Here is a 10,166-nt window from a genome sequence, read left to right as displayed (position 1 = left end):
GGGGGGGGGGGGGGGGAGATTATTTGAGGGGAAAAGTTGGAGATTGATCGGAGAGGGTGTGTCTATGGGGTAGGAGGAGACGCATTCTTGGGAATGATTTTGTTCTAGGGAAGGACATATAAGACAAAAATGATTCTTCATTTTTCAAAATGGAGGAAAGGGGCATTTTGGGAGAAAGGATTAGTGTTGAATTAATTAGGCTCGTCCAATCATTTTATTAGACGGTTAATAAAATCAAGAATTTTAATTTATACTTCCTCCGTTTAACAAAGAATGACCTGGTTTTACTAGGCATGGAGTTTAAGAGTATAAAAAGACTTTTGTATCTTGTGATCCAAAATTAAAGTTAGGTTAAATGTACAAAATTGCCTTTTGATCTTGTGGCCTTAAACATGCCACGTGGAAAGCTGATTTAAAAATGTTACAAAAAAAAAAGAGGTCATTCTTTTTTAAACAGACTAAAAACGATGAGATCATTCTTTTTTAAACGGAGGGAGTATATATATATATATATATATATATATATATATATATATATTAATTGAAAAAATCAACTCCTAACTTAAAAGTTCAATTACTATTATACCCTTAACCCACCCATTTGCGAAAGCCGCAACTTCCAAACACTCATTCTCATAAGCCGGCACTTCCACCTTTTCAGATTTTACATACCCCTTCGAATGCAAAACACAACCATCCCGAAACGCCACCACTTCCAACTCCTTCACTTTCAACAAACACGTCTGTCAAGCTTTACAAACCGACGTACCCCATTGCTTCCCACTCTATATACCTCTGAAACTTAGATGGCTCTTCCCATTTAACACCTAACAACCATAACTTTTGTTTCATCCCCTACAGGCAGCAACTATATGAATGACTGACATTCATTACTGTGAAATACCATAAATTTAGTTTCACCCCGTTCAGGGAACATCTATAGGAACTATTATTCATTCATCTGCTTACATACACTCCCGTAGTGATTCCCCAAACAATGATTATATATACATTACATCTTTCTGATAACATCTTTATAGCATTAAAGTAGTGCCAAATGTTGTAGACTATAACCGTACGCCCATTAATGGCCACTGTTAACATTGTTCCACATATCTCCCAAGGTACCTACATTCATAAAGATACAACCCAGATGTCGACTGAAATGGAACTAGTAAAACGGAGTACTGATAAACAACATACCTAAAAGGTCTGTTGATTTGGTCATGCGAATCTTAGTTATCCGAAGGGGTTCTGTGATACCTTAAAAGAATTCTAGGCATGAAGGAACTTTCAGAATGATAATATTAATTGACGAAGAGGTATCAACGTTGAAACTTTCACTTACCTAATTTAATATTGGTTCATCTTTGTGGTACTTATCCCACAACTGACCTGCTTAATAATAGGGGAGAAAGATTCAAGCATCACTATTTAATAAGCATATTGATACATGGAAGGACTCCTTGAAGCCAAAAAAGAGTTACTACATTGCGAAAGGCTGCATAGATCGCGTAAACCCCAAGTACTCCTATGTGCATAAAGAAGTTGAATTGGACTTGACGAAAAGTACAATCGTAAAGGAGTCTGAGCATGAGGTTCCAACAGACAAATTCTCTGATGTCTGTTTATCATGTGAACATATTGATAAATTACCTAATTGTGCTATTCTATGTAACTATCCACACGATTTTGCTCTTATTTTATTGCCGCATTATGTTATTGTTATGAACTAATTAGCATGATCTATTTGCAAACCTGATTTGCGTTTTTGTTTTTGTTAATCCCCTAATTTAAGATGGAAGCACATGTAATGCACGTGATATATATAAGACTGGAATAAGTAGAGCCAGTAGATTCAACCGTAGAGTCGAGATTAAAGCTAAAAATTACAACCCATGTGCTTGCTTACGTGGTATATCATATTTTTGTATGGGAAACTTACATAAATGTGCTATATTAATAAAATATTTACCATTTATAGCAATAATATTTCTTTTTCACTTGATCGCTTTTAATTCATTTATAATACAATTTTAATACATATTACAAAGAACAATTTATTATTCACATATAATACAAGTTTTAATGATGGATAATACATTTATCACACATTTTAATACAATTATAATACAATGTGACCATTTTTACCAAACAAACACAATATATTTCAAAAACAATTATAATTCAAATATATTGCATAAATAATTCACTTTTAATACATATTACAGATTTATCACAGTGTTGCTATAAATGGTAATAAACAAAATATATCGCTAAAATCAATAATTATTTTTTAAATTGTATTATTTTATGTAATTTTTCCTTTTTGTATTGTTATAATCGTTTTTGTAACATATATATATTATTATTAATAATATTATTTATGGAACCTTAATTAATTAAACACTAAGATACAAAATTGGGTGTCAACAGCTTGGCCCTTTTCTTTTTCCATGGAGGAGAGTAAAGAAGACGTGAACAAAGAATTATTGACATGATCCTATTTGCAGCTGCCAACCAAAATATAAATTCAGCAACAACTTAGCATAAAATTTTGATGGCATTATGGTCGAATACTGGGTTCTGAGTTGTCTACATATCTCAGGTATCATGGAAAACCAGGCCATATGTAGTTCAAGAATGTAGAAACATACAAAATATTGATTAAAATTTGCCTATGTATCTTATGGCAATACAAAAATCGTTTGGTTTGTGAGGTACACAGATATTAGCAAGAACAGAGTGAATATGAGAAATCTCAAGATGAGACTACCTGTATATCTCAAAATATGTGAATTAGGCTGGATGTAGTTCTTAGAAATAATTTGAAATGAGAAATGTTTCGAAGCAATTTCTATTGAACATCATTGGTACAAAGATGAATTTTGAAAAATTACCCTAATGTAAAATTGTAATGATACTGAGACGTGAAGGAGTTATAAGTAAAATTTAAATCTAATCTTCTGAAAATCTTATTGAGCTGAGTTTTAAAAGTGCTTCCTTGATGTAGCTAGTGATGCTTGACATTTCAGTAACTTGCCCTAGTCTGCTGCTAAGAGGGAGTCCCTCGTTGTAATGCATTATCCTTCAAAATAGGTAAAAGGGTGAAAAGTACTCATAGCACTCCAAAAATTATTAAATAAAACAATAATATAAAAGTAGAGTGTAGATGTTAAAACGATTCATAATGTCTCTATTTTGTGTTGAGAATGTGATGTAGATAATGTAACTTAAAATATAGAGTCCTTCGACTGGCGAGACCGTTGTAATGTAAGTGTTTTGTCTGGGGAAGAGAAACTGACAATGTCAATACTCTAACTAAAGGGGCAGTTGTAATTTGAAAGCCTTCATATGTCGATGTAATGATTTTTAATGTAGAACCTCTGACTAGGGGGTCTAAAATTTTAATGTAAAGCATCGAAATGATGTATCATCTTGTAATGTAACGCCTTAATGTGGATAGGCAAAGTTTGTAATCTAACATTTAATTATTGGTGTGTCATGACCTTACTATACGTGTATGCCCCCTAACGATGGAGCTTCAATGACTTTGCTACGGTGTGGTCTTAGTTTGGCTGTTACTTGTGTTGCTTGCATACAATCTCTAATTAGCAGATTTCGGTCAATATTTGATATATACACCCTCCGGTTGGTGGAGTTTGACGATGTTTGGTATGTAGAACCTTCGATGGATGGAGTTTGACTGACATTTTATATTTACAACCCCAGAACTCTTGTGTTTGATGTTGTTAGATGGTGTTCTCTAATTGGATGAATTTTTTATAAGGTTGGATCACAAGCTATAGTTGGTGATGTCAATTCGACCAAAAATTATTTATCCTATTTTTCTATGAGGGACCATTTTTCTTCAGTATTTGATCTTGATTGTGAGAAGTCTAATGTTGTATATGGTCGTGCCTTGAGACATACTGTTATTTTTTATTCGAGTCTTCCTACATTCAATTTTTTTTTGTTTGTGATAGAATGTTGATTTGTATCGACTCGCGTGGTGAGGCTTCATCACTTGAATCCTTTGCCAAGTTCTTAGCCTCAACTTAGTTTGTTAACCTAGAGACTTGGTAGGAGTTATAGTAGAAAATCCTGTTGAGAAGAATTATCTTGTATTAAGTAGATAAGTAAAATATGTGTGTGTGTGTATTTATACATATATATATATAGAGAGAGAGAGAGAGAGAGAGATATAGATATATATATACATATATATAGTCATTCTCGTAGTCTTGTCTTCTGACGATGCTCCTCTAAACTGTTCCACGAGATCCTTTCTTTCCAAATGATACATACATAAAGGTGTGTTTCCTAAAGTATCAGCAAGACTCTAAGATTTCCTACGTATATTCAAATGAGAATCAGGTTTGTAGTAGTACGAGGGTGGAAAGTATATGCAATGTAATGACCCGTCCTGACTGATAGGGCCTTATTTTAACCCAAATAGTGTCCTCGGGTTTGATAGGAGCATGGACAGTTAGAGACAAAACGGAAGAAAAATGGAGAAAAAGAGATGATGATGCAAAGGTGCATCGCCAAGCACACTTGGCGATCCACCCTATAGTGAAGTTCCTCCTTCTAACACCGCAAGTGAGCCCTTAAGAAAATAGATCAAAAGGAGACGAGCAGTCGGCGCTTCAGCGGCGATGAACTGAACGAAGGGCAATTTTCCGAATAACTGGGCGAATCATGACTAACTGCACCGAAAGGATTCACCAGAACAATTCTGAAGTCTAATAATGTTGAACTCTTTTATTATTTAGATGTACAAAATTATAAAGTGAAACAATTGCAGTTGATAATTTTTTTAAAGTTTTATATCATGTTTGGAGAGGGTTTTTTTTGGAAGCTTGAAGAAAGAAACTCTTCTTCCAATTTTGGAAGTGGGTCTTCTCCATTTACCTTTTTTGCTACCTTTAAAGTTCAATATCTTATACCCACTTAATTCCTTAATCATTTTAAGTATATTTGATTATTACTTGATGAGTGGCTAAAAACCCCCATTCTAGGGGTGTGATTTAACATTTATGGGTTGAATAATTTGTTGGGTCTTGCTTGTTCGTAGCTTAGATTCAATTTTATTGGTGATTTCACCTTCTCGCTGTGGTTAAATCTAATAGGTTTGTAGTTGAAAATACACAACCACGCATATATTTTTGGCTTGCTAGAGAGAGAGGTCGCGAAGCTAAGATCACTAGAATGATCTATTAAGGAGAGGGTCGACATGAGGTTCAGCCTAAGAGGGTGAGCCCTTGTCCCACATACAAGCACTCTCGTCGAAAGAGCGAGTGTGGATAAGGCATAAGATGGTTATTTTAGACAAGTGGGTGTCCGAGAGGAACCTATTTGATATGGGGTAAGTCACTGTAGAGGGAACTTGCTTTAACTAAAGCTTAGCCTTGTCACCAATTTTTTGTGAAATTAGCTACCGAAAGCATGTACCCCCCACTTTTATCTTCACATATAGCGGTCACACCCTAAGAACTCTCTCCAATACTTGTTTCACATTTATTTTATTGCATTCTACAACTTGTCACAAAACCCTTTTTTTTATATTTGACACTTTTTTGTCACAAATTAAATTTGCTTTGTTTTCGTATTCGAAATTTCTTAAACTATCACTATTTTGAACGAAATTCTATGTAGTTACTACTTTCACTACCACTCCCTTTGGACAGGACCCCAACCTTGGTTGGGTTACTAAACTAGCTTCAATTCGTAGATACTCGTAATGTAGTCTAATGTTGTTTATCACGATAATTTCAAAAGAAATTAAAAGAAAAATCAAAATTGTGCCGCTGCCGAGGAGTGGTGTCACGTTAGAATGTAGTTACTTGTAGTTTTTAGTTCTTTGTAGTGCAGTTTCTACTAATTTCACTTTTAGTTTTGTTTCTCTTTTGTATTTTATATTGTGCATGCAGGTCCTCTAAGCATGACAGAGGTAGTGGGTGGCAAGTCAGCTGAGGCACATCAAGAAGTCGAGTATTGCTTCACTCTAGTTGCACTGGTATCTCAACCTAACGACTTGATCACCAAAACATGTGAGGTGGAAAATCAGTGCACCCGCAAAGGGAGGTATATACTTCCCTACGCAAGGAAGAGCTCTAGAGTGCATGAGAGGAGTCGCGTTGAGGACACACTTCAAATCTTACTCCAAAAGATCATCGATAAAGATCGATTGTGTAGACACATAATTTTTACCGAACATAAGGTCTTACAGCATTTCTACAAGTTAAATATTTTATAAATCTATATTTAATATTTTTTTCTTTTATCTTATTTTATTAATTTTAGTTCAAAAGATTTGAAAATAACAAAAAAAAATCACATTTTAAGATAAACTTTATTTTTCAATAGTCTAAAAAGGAAATGAAAAGTTACAATAAATATTATGTTTTCTTTAATTAAGATTAGTAATAAGCTATATTTGTTAGTTATGATTTTAAATTAGCCATTCAATTATTGTTTTATTTTTATAATTAGTGAATATTTTTATTAGTATAATTAATTAAAAATAAATAGTAACTATTAACTCCACTAAGACCCATTTTTTCCCACTGACCTTACGCCCATATATCCACTACCCTCACTCCCATATATCCACTCCTACATACTATATACACACACACAACATATAAAAAAAAAAAGGAGAAACTATGAAGACACGGAAAAAAATAATCAGCAAAGAAGAAAAAAGAAGGCAACACACTCACGTAAAAAATTATTCTCATCTTTTTTTTTTATTTCATAAACACAGATTGAGTTTTGATGTTCACTCTCGTGATTTCAAGTTTGTGATTCTTCATTAGGATTGTTTTCTTTTCGTGAATTGAATTTTCGCAAGAGGTACCATTTCATTTCATTGTATAATTTCATTGTATATTATATAATACATGATGTCAACGTTATGAAAATTTCTCTAAATATAGATGTGTTTAATTTTGACACAATATATTGAAATACGATAAACATGTGCATCGTTAAATTTAGGATAAATTTTGTATAATATAGTATTTTGATCTCTAGGTCAAGCATCCGATGATACTGTTCTTGCTCCTATTTATTACAAAATTCATATTCTGTTTCTTTTATTTATTTATAATATATTTATTTGTGAAACAAAGCATAGGGGAAATTATTTAAATAGTGTCCTGTGTTAGTTAATACATAGAGTTGTTTATCCAAATTGATATTTAAAATGAATTCATGTCAGATTACCATTGTGTTCATTTCACTTTTTGCAATTACATAAAGTATTGACCACTTCATTTAGCTTTTCAATTATGAATGTCAGTGTAACAAGAGTTTAATTAGGTCACTAGACTAGATAAATAAATTAGAGTTAAATAACATAATTAGTTTGGTCACTATATTAGATAATTAAATTGAAGTAAATAATTTTTGATTAGTGAGCTACTTTGATATCAATTTCTTTAAAATTGGGCAATGAATTTTAGTTATTAGTTAGAATAGGCTTGAGATTTAATTAATAGGAATTATTGATCATGATAAAACCTAACACAATACACACAATTTTTGGATGCTTGATTTACTATATTCCTAAGGTTAGCTTGTTTTATATTAATAGATTTATTTCAAATAAAACCGGTGTAAGACACTGCTTTGGTTAAGTAGCACATTGGGTAGACAAATATTAAAACATTTTTTCTTAACGGTAGAGGGACTTTTAGACACGTTAAAAATGTTTGTTTCGATTGAGAATGTGGTTACATATCTTTTTTGAGACATAAAAAACACATCAAGAATGAGGTGACTCACCTTGTCGAAAGATATAATTAACTTTCATTGATTTTTAATGAGACGTAAAGACAATTAGTTATTAGGTGCGATGCGAAGAAGACAATTACGTTTCTAAACGTCAAGATCAAGAATACGGTTATGTATCAAGGTTGATACCAAACGATACTTCAACAATAAAATATGAGCAAAATTGTAGACACAAAATATAGCCAAAAATAGTTAAAGTAAGTATAAGTTAATAAAAGCGACCGTGCTAGAACTACGGGACTCGAGGGATGCCTAATACCTTCCCCTCGGTCAACAGAATTTCTTACAAGAATTTCTAGTTTGCAAACCATATAAAGAGTCATTTTCTTTTGATTAGGGATTAAACAAAAAGGTGACTTGTAACACTATAACTCGATTCCAAGTGGCGACTCCGAAAAAATAAAAATAATCTCCAAATCAATAATTTTAATTAAATTGGGAAAACCCTAGTGCCACCACGCGAAAAAGGGATGTCACATCTCTGGCGACTCTCTGGAAAATAACAAGAATTCTAGATTTTTTATATTGACTTTAATTTGATTTTATTATTTTATGTTTTGAATATATTATGTATGCTGCCTAGTGGGCTACTTGTTTCTCATATTGTAACATTCCGAAAAGTCAACTTAATCTAGAGCCTAACATGAGTGTCTAAAGGTTTAGATATTGTTCTAAGACTTAAAATTATAATTCATCCGAGAAGTTTTAGAACCAAGACGTCAAGGAACGTCCATGATGTCCAGAAACTAGCTTAAATTGAACTAGTTGACGTCGCTAAGTTTGGTGAAGGCTTCGGAGGGTCAAATGAAGTCTAAAGCTTGTAAAAAGACTTTGGATAGATAGAGTGTAGTATAGAGGGTCTAAATGTTCAATAACGATGCCCCAAGGACCACCGGAAGGGCCCTTCAGGAGGACCCCAATATGGGTGGGCAGGCTGCCCAAGCAGCTGTTAGGACCGAAAATAAGCAGGTGTAAACGCGGAAGCTAGCAAAGCAAACCTCAAAAGACCACGAGTAAGAAGACAACGAGAAATATACCAAAGACACAAAGATTTAACGTGGTTCGGTCAATCGACCTACGTCCACAAAGGAGATGAGCAATCCACTATAAATATGAGAGTACAAAATACAGAGAGAAACAACCTCAACCAATTCACTCAGAATACATGGGAGGTTCACACAAGTGATAACGTATCAAGCTTGTGACCCATAAATTCTCCCCCTAACCAAAACTCTCAAAGTCTTTAAGACTACATTGTGAATTCTGATTAAGTTAGAAGGAACATGCCTCTATTTATAGAGTCCTAAACCTTTTCCTACAAGAAAAGGATTAGTCAATTCAAAACCTTTTCCTTAAAGGAAAACCTATTTATGGTAAGAAATTTAGGACAAATAAAACCTAACAGCAGCCTGCGTGAGTCAAGAATCATGGGCTACTGCGCGATGTGCAGCCCACACGGACCCTACTTCCTCAAATCATTTTCAAAAATAAAAATGTGTGTTGGCCTCGCGACGCGGAGCCAATTTCAAGATTTAGTAAAATCGTTATTTTTGATATTTTGACTTTACAAAGAGACCTATTTAAGTGAAAAGGTGTTTTGGATAATTTAGGGGATGACTCTATATTGACTTAGGATCAATTTTAATCCATTTTAATTCAATCCAAACTCAATTCCCAAAACAAACTCAAAAGCTCTCACCTCTCTATACTTTCTGTCTACCCAAATTCCTCTGTTAAAGAAGGAACAAAGCTTGAAGAAGAAGGTCAATTTCTTCAAGATTTCACTTCAATTTCGTGGATTTATCTTCATTAAGGTATGGGTTCTGCACTCATTGGTATTTCTTTCCCAAGAGGTCTTCCAAAGTTTAATTTCTAAATTACCCAATTCTATAGGGTTTTCCAATTCTAATGAGTACTTCTAAACTTCAAATTGATGATAAGTTATGATTTCCTATGACTAATTGAGTATAGCTTGTGTATTAATTGATTTTAGTTGATGCAATTCCATGTTGATCATGCTAATCTCACATATGAGGGTTACCATGAAAGGATATTCTCATGCAATTCCTAATGAGCTAATGAACAATGACATTTTGAATTTTTAGTTTTAATTTATATTTTTAGAATAGAATGTTTTTATCCTAAAAGAAGAGAAAAAAGAAAAAATAATAATGAAAAATGATGGCCTCAAACTAAAAAGTGTTTATTCTATGATCGAGAAAATAAATAAATAAAAATAATAATACTAATAACGGTCTCCGACTAGGATGTGTTAATTCTAGGAGAAAATGAGAAATAAATGTCTAAGACTAGCAAATGTTTGTCCTAGAAAAGAAAATGTAATATTTTTTTATTTGCAATAATGT

This window comes from Solanum pennellii, chromosome 11 (assembly GCF_001406875.1).
Source record: "Solanum pennellii chromosome 11, SPENNV200".
In the NCBI taxonomy this organism is placed as follows: domain Eukaryota; kingdom Viridiplantae; phylum Streptophyta; class Magnoliopsida; order Solanales; family Solanaceae; genus Solanum; species Solanum pennellii.
This window is presented reverse-complemented; position numbering follows the sequence as displayed.